Source organism: Cheilinus undulatus, linkage group 11 (genome assembly GCF_018320785.1).
Source record: "Cheilinus undulatus linkage group 11, ASM1832078v1, whole genome shotgun sequence".
NCBI lineage: Eukaryota > Metazoa > Chordata > Actinopteri > Labriformes > Labridae > Cheilinus > Cheilinus undulatus.
In genome coordinates, this window is record NC_054875.1 from 45617830 (window position 1) to 45631960 (window position 14131).

Sequence of the window (14131 nt, forward strand, 5' to 3'; positions counted from 1 at the left end):
GTGACAAACTATGTTTTTTTTTTCCCCAAGTTAGCTTAAAACATCCTTGTAGGATGAGCTCTAACAGCGTTAGAGGTTATTTACCTCCAGGGAATGGCTAGTTAGTTATCCATCTCCGTTAAGTTTCATGTTGGCTAACAATGTTACTGGCGCTTGTGAAGTTATCATGATGTGTGACTGCTGCGGCTGGACAACATAATAATATTCTGGATAAATTTTAAAGGGATTCAACTCCAATTTACTTGTGCTAATGTGCAAACAAAGCCTGGTTCAGGGTGAACAGGTGGGTGAGGTTGATGTGGGGCACTGTCTGCTTCCACATGGGCTGTGGGAGTTAAGTACTGATGTGGTTTAAGCAAGATTCCAAAAACTTGACTGTAAATCAGTGACAATCCTAAGCGGCCTTCCTGCTCACTGTTGTTTTTCACTATTTAGAACAGTGGTTCCCAACCTGGTGTCATGGCACTCCTGGGGGGATGGGTGCAAATATCTCAGGGGGGACGCAGAGCCCTGTCTGCTCTGACGTCAAGTAAGATGTACAAATATATTCTTTAAAAATCATGATTATAAACATAATGTATTAGGGCCAACCTAAAAGATAAAATATTAAGAGAATATGTTAACTTTTGAGCAAGAAATCCAAATTTTAAGGGAAAAAATGACATTAAAAAGTTAGGTATTTACAAGAAAAAAATCAGGATTGCAGAGTTAAAAAAAGTCATATTTACAAGGAAAAAAATGCAGTTTCCAAGTTTAAATAGTTTTTAATTTTTAACATTAAAAACAAACAAAATCAAGTTTTTAGAAATGTAAATCTACAGCCATGTAATGTAAAAAAATTTACAAGAAACCAAATGAAAAAAGTGGTTGGATTTTTGACTTTATAATCTCAAAAATTCAAAGTTTTGGATCACTTCCATTTCTGACATTCAAAGTCAAAATTTTCTATTTTATTCTAGTAAATCAATGCCAATTCAAAAATTGAAAAATTCAAGTTTATGTTTTGAAAATTTACAGATCATCTTCATTTTTTTTCTAGACTAGCCCTAAATACAATGTTGTCATAATGGATAATTTACACACAGATCTTTTGTCAAGAACAGGTGTATGTAGGTGTATTTTGGGGGGGTTGTCAACGAAATCAATTAAAATTGATGTATACTTTTTCCAAGTGGGTCCCAGGGGGCTTAACTTCTCTTAGATACAAGTCTCTAAGGTCTCTCAGGAAAAAGGATGTGAACCACTGATTTTCAACTTTCGCTTTTAAGAGTCCATCCAGTCTGTTTTATGAATCAAGTCAATATTTTTTACCCTAAAAAGCATTACAGTAAACAACTGTTTACTACAGAAAAAAACACTAGAGTAAAAATAAGCTGTTGTCAAGCATTACGGATACACAATAATAAAAAAAAGAGTTACATGTTCTGTTACTTTTCCTGTATCAGTACTGCAGGCTCTTAATCTATCAAAAGACAAAATGATCCTTCTTCTAGGACTTGGTTTCAAAATAGGCATCAAATATTGAATGTTTTCACTTGTAAACTTGGGTATTATGCTTTGATTTTTTTGGAAAGCACTTTGGTCACTTTATGTGTTGTAAAGGGCTCTACAAATAAAAGTTGATTAATTGATTGATTATCATGACAACCTAGGTATCGTGACACGCCAAGTTCCAGCACTGAGAAATATAAACATTGCACAGAGACTAACAGAGATGAAGGACCTAGCAGCTTATCTTTTTGTCAGCTGGTGACCACACAGGTTAATCCTGTCGGGTCACCTGGGTCGCCATGCACACACGTCTCTAAAACACCTCCAAAAAATCAGATACAGAACAAACAATAAAACTTCAGCTCAGTTGTGAAACATGACTTGACTCAACTTTCCTCTTTATTACAACATAAAAATCCTCCTGAGCATTAAGGGAAGTACACGCTTGCAAAAGCTTCATTCAAGGTCAAGTGTGGCCTTCGAGCACACACAGAAATAATAGGAGTAAGACTTTTAGATTAATAGTGCTGTTGTAGAGAGCGGACAGAGAAAGGAATGAGCTGTGACAGCTCTGCCTCCTCAGATTATTAAATTACAGCCATGTTCTTAAGAGGCTGGCGTTCAGCTCATCTCTCAGCATCAGTCAGCAAACTGAAAAAACATGAGTGACAAACAGAAAGGAGGCTGCAGAGCTGTGCTGCTACTCCCCACTCAAAATCATTTAATAAAATGCATACTATACAATACATACTATACCAGAACTTTAAGCCTAAAATTGGTCATAAAAAACTAAATAAATGTATAATCTTTTGGTACCAAAAAACATGACTCATGTTATTGCCAATGTATTTGCTAATGTTAGATGGTGACTGAATAGCTGCAATCTGCCTTTTAAAGTGACTATGTCTTCATATCATCAATTACTAAAATGACAGATTGCATTGTTTTAAAGAATGCAGAATCCAAAAGTTTTAAACTATTGAACATGTTGAGAATCTAACATCTTACATTTAGATCAAAACACATAGATATAAAGCTTTATTGTCATGATACTGATGTGCAATACCCTTAACAACAAAAATGTGGACTCCCTGAACAAATAAAATGTTCCAGGATTACCAAGCTATTGCATCCAAGTGTTGTGCAATCTTGTTGCAACAGCAGAGCTGCAACTCTGGGGTATTTCTAAAGTTTTAGGCATAAATCCACAGTCTTTGGCCAGAGTAACTGTTCATTGCCTGCTTGGAAAACATTCTAACATGTTTTCTCGGACAACTTACATGAAACACTCAATATGATGATCCAGAAAATACTCAAAAGTTGCATTCATGCAATCAGTAATTTTTTGCTGAGTGTTCATTTAAACTCATAATGTTTAAATTCCAACACTTAAAGGTTTTCAATCAAAACAATGACAAAAGATGAGTAGAAATGAGTGGCTTAGTTCTGCCTTACACTGGAGCTCACTAATTGTTTTTAATCAAGGATTGTTCATGAAAAACTCCTCTCCAAGTGGTGTATTTACAGTAATACACTGTTTTTGTTTAAATTGATGAATTTCACATAATGAGGGAGAAAGCAGTTAAAAGTGGCTTTTCCAGTTAATGCTGCAAACAATCTGAGAATGCATTGCAAGTACCTCCGAGAATGCATTGCAGGTATCTTGCACCACACACGAGAAAGGCCACTTTTTAACAGCTTTTCATCCAAAGGTAACGACAGAGTTGGCCAGAACTGGTCTTTATCTTTATTTTTGTAAAGTGTAGGGAATAGTACTCAATGTATACAGAAATTTTCTGATTCTAATTACAGCATGGATGCCCATTTAGAGCTTTCAATTACTAACTTTCCTCTGTTCTCATTCATTCCTAACAGCAGTTCTTCACTTCCTGTCCCCCATCTGTCATTCGTGCGTCAGCTGGATCACATGACTGCAAACAACCTAAGCCATAGGGGGAGTCATTTATAGATTATGTAGACATTCCAGTGCAAAATTCTACATGTTGCACATTTATTTATTTGCTTCACTGTTAAAAAATATGGTGGCCAAAGGCTGAAATAGATTTAAATCTATTTTCATAATTACTGCATTCCTAAACTTCTTTTCATTTTAGCAGCTGCACAATGCTCCTTCTTTCTCTTACAGTTATCAAGCTTTCTTTGAAATCAAACCTTATGAAAACTCTGGAGCAAAGACACAGCTGAAGAACTGCAGTCTGAGTGCACCCGAGGGAGAGCGTGTTTAGGTAGAAGACGATGCTTGACATCCGAAAAAGAAAGGTAGGTCAGCAAATGGGGGGAGGAAGAGAGTGCATTAAGAGAATGCTTTAAGGTAAAACTATGAATATAGAAGAATGTAAAAGTAAAACAAGGGGTGCAAGAAATCAAGCTTTACAAGAGCAAGAAGTTAGACCAAGGGATGTCCCAATCAGGATTTTTTAAGCCGATACTGATCACAGAGTGATTTAGACTGATACCACTGGTAGGGGATTCTCACAATCGGTGCATTTCAGCCAGAAGGTTGTGATCTGCTGCTTTTAGCAAGGATTTAAACACTGGAATAATATCTTTTAACTAAAGGGATTAAAGTTTGGGAGATTTGAGCTCAGCTGCCTCAAGTTAAGGTCTTTCCAGCAGCAGACGAGCCTACGGACTTGTTTGGAAGCAAACAGCTGAAGGGGCTGCATTTCTCTTTAATTTGATTCTCAATGCTGACGTGCTTTATAATTATAGGCTGGCAATTGAATTAGAAATGTACTACACTGCAGACATAGTGCTTCACTCAGTTTCAGACACTAAAAGTACTAACCATGTGCTCAGACCAGTTACTCCAATCGTTATTTCCAATTTTTCATTTCTAATAAGAATCGGCCAAAAATGATCGGTTGCTGATTAATCAAAGCATCTCTAGTAAACCACAGCTTAGAGAATGTCAGCTGGACTCATAACTAAGAGGCAGACAGTGAAGTCTGCAGAGAACAGTAGAAGTCAACTATATGATTTACAGTAGAGATTAATAAATGTTGACAAAGTTCATGAGCATCATTCTTTAATAGGCACAAGCTTCAACACGTCCTGAACACAGTTTTATTGTTCCTAGATGGTTTCATCATGTCTGCAGCTTTATACCTATGACAGAGAGACAGAGTGTATTTTCACGCACTGCTGAACTAAAGAGGCAGAAGAGAACAAGGGCAGAAAATTTAGGAAAAGGACATTTTCTCTGCAAATTACACCAAACCTTGGTGCAAAGGATGCGATTTATTTTCAAGACAAAGGTTAGACGATAAAGTTTAGGTCAATGTAGTTGATGTTGCTGCAGATTAAGAAAAATGTCTGTTTGATCTAACACTCATTTAAAGATTACAGTAAGAACCACTAATAGTAATAAATACAACTGGAATGTCATATCTTATTTATTTCATTTAATAGTATTTTCTCATCACAAATTAACTGCTGTTTTTTTATAGATTTTTTGCTGTAAATGTCAACACTGTGCAGTTTGCTGTGTGGCATTTGTCCCATGTGGTTTTGACTCAAAACTGATCAATGAATCTTTATTTGTAAAGCACCAATTTATAATCAAAGTTAAAATACTGTTAAGAGGGCAAGTTGAGACCATACTCTTTGATTAATGTTGCCTAAGGATGAGCTCATGGTGGATTATTTGGTCCGTGTCCTGAAGCAGCAAAGCAGCCCCAGACCATCACACTGCCACCACCATGTTTGACTGTAGGCATGATGTTCTTTTTATCAAATGCTGTTATTTCTAATCCAGATGTAACAGGCCGCACACCTTCCAGAAAGTTCAACTTTTGTCTCATCAGTCCACAGAATATTTCTCCAAAAGTCTTGGGGATCATCAAGACGTTTCTTGGAAAATGTGAGACAAGCCTTTGTGTTCTTTTTTGTCAGCAGTGGTTTTGGCCTTGGAACTCTCCCATAATGTCATTTTTGCCCAGTCTCTTTCTCATGGTTGAGTCATGAACTCTGACCTTAACTGGGGCCAGTGAGGTCTGCAGTTTGGATGTGGTTCTGGGTTCTTTTGTGACTTCCTTAATTAGTTGTCGTTGCGCTCTTGGAGTTATTCTGGTTGGCTGGCCACTCCTGGGAAGGCTCACCACTGTTCCCATTTTTCTCCATTTGTGGATAATGGCTCTGACCTTGTTTCGCTGAAGTCCCAAAGCCTTGGAAATGGCTTTGTAACCCTTTTAATCACTTTGTTTCTCATTTGTTCTTGAATTTATTTGGATCGTGGCATGATGTGTTTCTTTCTGAGATCTTGTAGCCTACTTCACTTTGTCTGACAGCTTCTACTTTAGTGATATCTTGATTAGGGGTACACCGACTGATCGGTGCCAATTTCCTTAATTTTGGAGGATCGGCGATCGGCCGATACTTACATGTGAAACTGATCTTATCTACCTCTACTTACTAAAATGTGAAAAATGAAAGACTAAAGGAACTGATATCATTTAGTAGTTTGGACAGCAGTGCTCTAAACTTTTCATTTATATTTTAGAGAACTACCTCATGTGCAGTTAAACAACAAGTTTGTATTGTTTCACGTGTATTGTTCAATGTTTTTCAGTAAAATAAGATTGGAACACTGAAGGTGTATGCTGTCAGTTATAAAAAAAAATTGGTATAGGCCAAAATCGGAATTGGCAGGTCAGGCTTTTTAAAGATCGGTGATCGGCCAGAAAACTGCAATCGGTGCACCCCTAATCTTGATTCAACAAATCTGGCGGTAATCAGGCCTGGGTGTGGCCAGTGAAAATGAACTCAGCTTTCCTAAACAGTGATTAATCACAGTTAACTCATGATTTAACAAAGGGGGCAATTACTTTTTCACATGGGGTCAGATAGGTTAGGATCCCCCCCCCCCCCCCCCATAAAATTAAATAATCATTCAAACACTGCGTTTTGTATTTACTTGAGTTGTCTTTGTGAAATATAAAAATTGGTGATGATCCGAAACATTTAAGTGTGATAACTATGCAAAAAAACTCAGGAATCAGAAGGGGGGCAAATACTTTTTCACAGCACTGTATATTGAGAGCAAAGCTAACCAATCAAATTCCTTGTGCAAAAGCATACTTAACCAATAAAGCTGATTCTCTTTCCCAACAATAAAACCTATAGAGAGATATACTGGCATGACTGCTCACCTATAAAGGAGGTGAGATTTTTGGTTCATATCATTTAGTACTAAATGTCGATAAACAACATGTCTGAGTAAATATTGGCTAAGAAGCTCACACAAATACAGCACATCCATCAGATTGGCTCCTTACTCTTGGCAGGAATGTGGTTTATAGATAGAGTGTAACAGATGTAAAGTAAGGAGGAGTAAAAATGTAGGGGTGCATGTTTGCCTTGGGCTCCAGTAGAACTGATCTCATTTGAAGCTTTAATAAACAAACTTCATTTATACCCCGTCCTAATCCAGGGGAGAATAATCTCTTCAGCTTTCCAGCTGTGGTAAAGAAAACTCTCCCATTTCTATTGTTTTAATGCATGAATGTTATCTGTTAGGGAGTAAATGTCACGGTGCATTCATGCATTGGGAATATAGAGGGAAAGACACAGGACTATTGCTTCACTGTCCCTCTATGGAGCAGCGTAGAGTTAAATTATTATCAGATGTTTTATGTTTTGTACAACATGTGTGTTTCTCAGCATTTGCTCTCCTGTGGCAGAAAGCTGAACTGCAAAAACACCGACATAGAAACATAGTACCATCGTCCTTTAGCACAAGATGAAATAAAAAAACAAGAGTTGAAGAATGTTGCTTATAAAGTGTGGAAAGCTGAAATCATACTGGAGCTGAAGTATGAAAAATAATCCAAAAACATGAGCCAACACTGCTCACTCAGAGTGTGTGTGGATGCCAGAGGAGTTTCTCAATAGTACACACTGTATCTGTGTGTTTTCCAGTAAACTCTGTGCGTGTGTGTGTGTGTGTGTGGGTGTGTGTTGTTGGTAGGAGGGAGCTCACATAGCAGAAAGGTCTCTATGACCCACTTGGCACTGACAACAGATGAGAGCAGCATTCACAGAATCTCTGACACCGCGATGAAGCTCGAATGAAGTCAACGCTGTATGAAAGCTGGAGAGAGTGTTTGCATTTATACTGGTCCATACATATATCTCCTGATTAATATTTGCTGTGTGTGGAAACAGTTTTGAGTGTCTGGCACACACATGTAAAACAATGGTGCCATGAGAGGGCAACCAAAGCCAAAGAAAAATAACTTTTCCAACACTTAGTCCCTTTAAAATCAGGGCGATTCAAAAAATATATCATGATGGCCAGATCTCAATTTATCACGATTGTGTTTCATTCTGATTTTAAGGCTTATTTGTGAGTTACTGACCAAAACAACAACACTTATTACAAGTATCGTTTTTAAGATGCACAAATATGTTTTCAACTTAAAAATCTTCTGCAATAACCTGAGAGTCAAAGCATGAAATATCTAAATATCAAAATATAACATTTATTTAATGTTGATCGTTTCCATCAGGTAAGGATTTTCTAGAGTTCTTGTCCCAGAGTATTCTAGGAACCTAACATTTTCTTCCTGCATTCTGATCCATTTTATAAAGCCATCATCTATTTTCTGCATCACATTAGAATTATGATAAATAATTTATTTTAGTATGGCTTATCAGGCACATTTTTACACAGCTATCTATCCATCTTCTGCTTATCCGGGGTCAGGTCGTGGTGGTAGCAGGCTATGCAAGTCAACCCAGACATCTCTCCCCCCAGCAAGATTTTTCCAACTCCTCCTCCGAGGCATTCCCTGGCCAGGTAAGATGTATAACCCCTCCAGCAAGTTCTATATCTACCCCAGGGTCTCCTTCCAGTTGGACGAGCCTGGAAGACCTCCACAGGGAGGTGACCAGGAGGCATCCTAATCAGATGCCAGAACCACCTCAGCTGGCTCCTTTTGATGCGAAGGAGCAGCGGCTCTACTTCAAGATCCCTCCAGATGTCCGGGCTTCTCGCCCCATCTCTAAGCCTGACCCCAGACACCTTAGGAGAAATCTCATTTTGTTTGCTTGAACCTGCGATGTCATTCTTTTGGTCATTACCCAGAGTTCATGACCATCGGTTAGAGTTGGGATGAAGATTTACCGGTAAAGTGAGTTGTCCCTCTTCACCATCACGGTACGGTACAACGTCTACAATAAAATAGATGCTGCACAGATTAGGGCTTGACAATTAACCACAAATTAGATTAAATCGAAATATTGCATGCTGCAATTTTCAAATCGCAGATAGTGCAATATTTCTTTAACATGACATGTCTCAAAATCTCTGTCTAATACAATCTTTTTTTATGCTGTACACATCATGCAAACATTCAAGCGTCTTTACTTTTGTTTTTTGTTTTTTTTTTTACAAAAATCCAACTTTTCTTTTTCATGTAGATGGTTTTCTTTTGTTTTTTTGTTTTAAGATTTATTTTTGGGCCTTTTCATGCCTTCATTAGATAGAGAAAGGACAGTGGATAGACTCAAAAACAGGGAAGAGAGTGGGGAGGGACATGCGGTAAAGGGCCACAGGCCGGATTTGAACCCGGGTCACCCATGGGTAGCGCCTTAAACCACTCGACCATCTGCGCCCCCATGAAAATGGTTGTCCTTATCAAGACAAGAATAATACGGAATAGTAACTGATACAAAATTTGCTATATGATATATTTTCTAAATTGTTTATTCCTAGTTTAACTTATCTTTTATTATGCTTGTTATAATATAGAATTTTTTCTTGCTGATGTTTGTTGAAAACACATTAGATTAGGAACCTAAAAATAAGTACATATTAAATCGCAATTGCAATATTAGAGGAAAAAAAATCACAATTAGATTATTTTCACAAATAGTTCAGCCCTAGCCCTGATCCACCGGTCCATCTCACGGCCCCTTTTACCCTCACTCATGAACAAGACCTCAAGGTACTTAAACTCCTCGTCTTGGGGCAAAGACACATTTTTACACAGGTATTTATTTTAAAACATTATAGATCTGGAAAATTATGGTTACCTCCGCCAAGGAAGTTATGTGATCGGCAGGGTTTGTTTATTAGTCTGTTAGCTACATAACTCAAAAAGTTATGGATGGATTTCGATGACATTTTCAGGAAATATCAGAAATGGCATAAGGAAGAACTGAATCGATTTTAGGAGTGATCTGGATCACCGTCTGGATCCAGGAATTTTTTTTTTTTTTAAAGGATTCTTCACTTTTGGGAGATGGGGCTTATGGTGGAGGTCTGCGCTCTCCGAGTGCTTTTCTAGTTAAAAATGAAATCACCATTAATTGAACTTTTTACCTTCATTATGATTAGTGAGCAATTACCCTGGTTTATGCTTTAACTAGTTGTACAATTTAAAAACTAACCATATGCAAAGAGCACTGAGGGGCCCTCACACCCCAGTATATGGCAGAGTGTGCAGCAACCACCAGTGTAAAGCTACCACTGGGTGTTAGTAAACCTTGCAGTTTGCTCCACACAGCAGAGAGAGCGGGAGATCCTCCAAGGGCTGTGATTGAACTAAAAACAATAAGCATGTTTATATATGAGGTAGTACTGGCTGTCAGTATTAGGTGGCAGTATGATGCCAGTATGAAGATGGGATCTAGGCAGGACAGATATTTTTAACATTTTATTTTAGAGGTGTAACTAGCTGCTTACAGTAGGTGGTGCTACAGTAAAACCATCAAATTAACCTTTAAATGTATCAAGGGGCAGACCTTAATTCTACATGTGAAATATGAATGAAATCAGAAGTGGTATATGAGAGGTATACCAACTTCCTGTGAAATTGGTGAGATATTAAAATGCTTGGCATCACCATTGAGACATCCTTTCATGAAACATAATCATAATCTTTGTAGAGAAACGCATGCATCTAACCAAAAGTAGACTTTGAGGCAGGGCTGGACATATATATATATATATATGTCCAGCCCTGCCTCAAAGTTAACTTTTCTGGTCCCTCGCCAAGGTAAGGAAGTTTACAACCTCAAATATCAAACAAGTAACAACAGTTAATGAAAAACACCGACATCAGCTAAAATGTTATTTTAAACATCAGTACTGGCTAGGGCGGGGGAATTAAACACAAATTAAATTAAATCACAATATAGCATTTTCAAATTGCAGTGAGTGCAATATTTCTCTAACCTGAAATTTCTCAAAACACCAGTTTGATACAACCCTTTTTTCTTTTTTATGCTTTACATGTTAAAAAACTTAAAGTGTCTTCATCAAAGTGAGAATAACAGGATAAATGATCATCCCCTTCAATATACTGTAGCAATTGATATCAAATTTGCTATATGAGCCAAAATCGCAATACAATATATATATTTTAAACTGTTTATCCCTAGTTTAACTTATCTTACATTGTGCTTGTTATTATATGGAAGATTTCTTGCTTATGTTTGTTGAATAACATAAAATGAGAAACCTAAATAATCACATATCAAATTGCAATATTACGGGAAAAAAATGTAATTAGATTATTATTGCAAATCGTTCAGACCTAATATTGGCCCTAATTTTCACAATCCATGCCTCACTACTCCTAATCAACCCCAGACTTTGTCTTGCTGGGGACTGTACCCAACCTAAGGAAGCTTTGACACATCTCTAAATTTACAGCCAAGGTTTCTAAGTAGGGATGCACCGAAATGAAAATTCTTGGCCGAAACAGAAAACCGAAAATGAGGAAACCAAGGCCGAAAACCGAAAACCGAAACACCAAAAGAAATTATCATGCCAATAATTAGTACCATTGCATTTATGGCTATGACTGTGTACTAACCTCACTAAAATCAATTGCAATTGCAAAAATTAATATTAATGCTTCAAAGAATAAATCAATTACAAAATTATGTAAATATTTTTTAAGCACTTCATTCCAACAATACACAATATAAGATAAAATAAAATACAAAATAAAATGTTTAACTTGACCGTACTCATGTCTATATTAAATCAGTGGTTCTCAACCTTTTTTCAGTCATGTACCCCTGTGAAGTATTTTTTCTTTTTGGCCAAAACGAAAGACATCAAAGAGTGCTGTGACAGCCGTCTGATTTATCAAACTTTGTGACTGATAAACACTATCAAATTACAAAGATTTGATTTTTTTTTCATACATTTTAAATATTAAAAACGCATGACTAAAGTCATGGCACATCTTCTCATCTCTAAATGTGGGAATTCAAATTAATGTAGCCATTGAAAACAGTGACTGGAAAGGCTTTAAACCCAGAAGTGTGCAAAACTCTGCTCGGCTGCAGTGGTCTCTGGAACAATTTGGAAATAAAAACAGAGTTAGACAGAACTGAAAACCTGTAAATACTAAACAAGTTATAAAAAAGACTTCTCTTTTCTCAAACTGAAATTATGAACTTAGTTATAGATCAGCATTTCTTCACAAAAAATAAATCATAAACCTTTTTATGAATGGAGAGGTTGTGAATACAGTGATTGACAGGCATGTGCCAGTGTGGGTCAAACCATTCTGCCATGGGGGAGACTCAGAGGGTTTTAGGGTGATTAAATCTAAGAGCATAAAAAATATTAACTCCAGTTTATGAACTTAAGGTCCTTACACTCTAGACGCAATTTTTTCATACAAATTATTTACACAAAATATTTACATTTAGAACCTGTAGCGAGTCAAAGCAAGACTCCACACCTGCAACATCATTTCGCAGCGCGACATTGCTGCGGATATTTAAGTAGAGCATTTGCGCTCATGTGGACATGTCGGGCTGCCTGCTGCCTGCCTCCCTCTCTACCAGGCTAAAAAAAGAGGCAAAAAAACAAGCACTGATACAGACAAATATGAGAATATATCAAACATCGGGTGGTGTTGGAGAGGAGGATGTTTTTTGTTCCTCTGTCTACCTTAAAAATCGGCACCACCACCACCACCATGTGCGCCTGTTGGAGCGAAACTCACACAGCTGGAGCTGTTTCTAAACTAACGGGACTTTAGTGAAATATTTACCAACACAGTCTCCTCTGACCTCAGACATACGACTTATAAAAGCTCCAGATCAACCAGCTAAATGACTCCTCTGGACAGTCTGGAACACAAACAGGTGAGCCAGTCTGTGCGCTGTGGAGAGAGTTAACTCCTCTCACCGCGAGCCTCAGCTGTGCAATATTATAACTCTTATTGATCATATTTGACATAGAATGAATGAAAAGTCAGTCCCTCCTCGTACAAACTTGGCTGGCACAGTGAATGAAACCGTGAAACAGAACGGCACTGACGTCCTGGCTGTGCGTAAAAGAGCCGCGTTACGCACTGAGTGAAGGGCAGAGAGGGACAAACCTCCTTTTATCTTCCGCTTCGAAAAATGTCACTGTTTATCAGAGGACAGAGAAAACACACTGCAGACATTCGCAGCACGAATGTGATTTTAGAATGTACGTAATATACTCGCAAAATCGTGTCACTCCTGACTCCCGTACGCGTACCCCTAATTGAGAACCACTGATCCAAGCGCGTGCTGGCCGCGGTTTTTGCTTGTGTCATCACAACGGCCTTGTTGTTTCGGTGACAAAAGTCTTTCGGCCGAAAACCGAAAATGCACTTTTGGGCCATTTTCGGCCGAAAATTTTCGGTGGCCGAATTTTCCATGCATCCCTATTTCTAAGTTGATGATTTTCAGTCAAACGTGTATTTTGGTTGGAGAAAGGGACAGGTTGACATTACAGTGGTTCCACCAGCCAATCTCTACTGCACACAGGAGTATTCTTAATTCTTTTTAGGACAACAGGAGGAGATGTAGACAAGCAATCCATATTTACATACAATCCATTGATCTGATTGTAAACTAGCTTTTTTCTAAACTTGTGTTACATTTGCCACACAGTGGAAATTTCCCTACCAGTTAATAAATCCATGACTAATCAGCTCTGATAAGACGAAAACAAGGTCATGTCTCACAGTGATTCATGGGAAACCACACACACACACAAAACTTTGGCCATTTTAAAGCGTCATAAGGCACAAAAATTAGGAGCAGTGTTCAGATTTAAAGAGGAAAAAATAACAAGTCAGATTAGGGTGAATTTTTATCACATAAAGTCTATAAACCAATGCAAGAACAGGATTGTACATGCAGAAGGCAACTAAGAAAGTTCAGATGAATAATGGTAGGAAAATAAGTCTTTACTTAAAAGGGTGAGGATTAAGAAGATACACTATATTGCCAAAAGTATTCGCTCAACTGCCTTGACTCGCATATGAACTTAAGTGACATCCCATTCTTAATCCATAGGGTTAATAATGTCATCAGTCCATCCTTTGCAGTTATAACAGCTTCAACTCTTCTGGGAAGGCTTTCCACAAGGTTTAGAAATGTGTTCAAGGGAGTTTTTGACCATTCTTCCAGAAGCACATTTGTGAGGTCACACACTGATGTTGGACGAGAAGGCCTGGCTCTCAGTCTCCGCTCTAATTCATCCCAAAGGTGTTCTATCGGGTTGAGGTCAGGACTCTGTGCAGGCCAGTCAAGTTCATCCACACCAAACTCTCTCATCCATGTCTTTATGGACCTTGCTTTGTGCACTGGTGCACAGTCATGTTGGAACAGG

General features: G+C 37.9%; 2 protein-coding genes across 4 annotated transcripts in view; both read right to left on the minus strand.

Moving 5' to 3' along the window:
- The window catches only part of LOC121517796 (tubulin alpha chain-like), a 1079624-nt gene that overhangs the window by 223127 nt on the left and 842366 nt on the right, over positions 1 to 14131 (minus strand). The window lies entirely within an intron of this gene.
- Positions 1 to 14131, minus strand: part of LOC121517791 (acetyl-coenzyme A synthetase, cytoplasmic-like) — a 52231-nt gene that overhangs the window by 26104 nt on the left and 11996 nt on the right. The gene's annotated exons all lie outside the window — the stretch shown is intronic.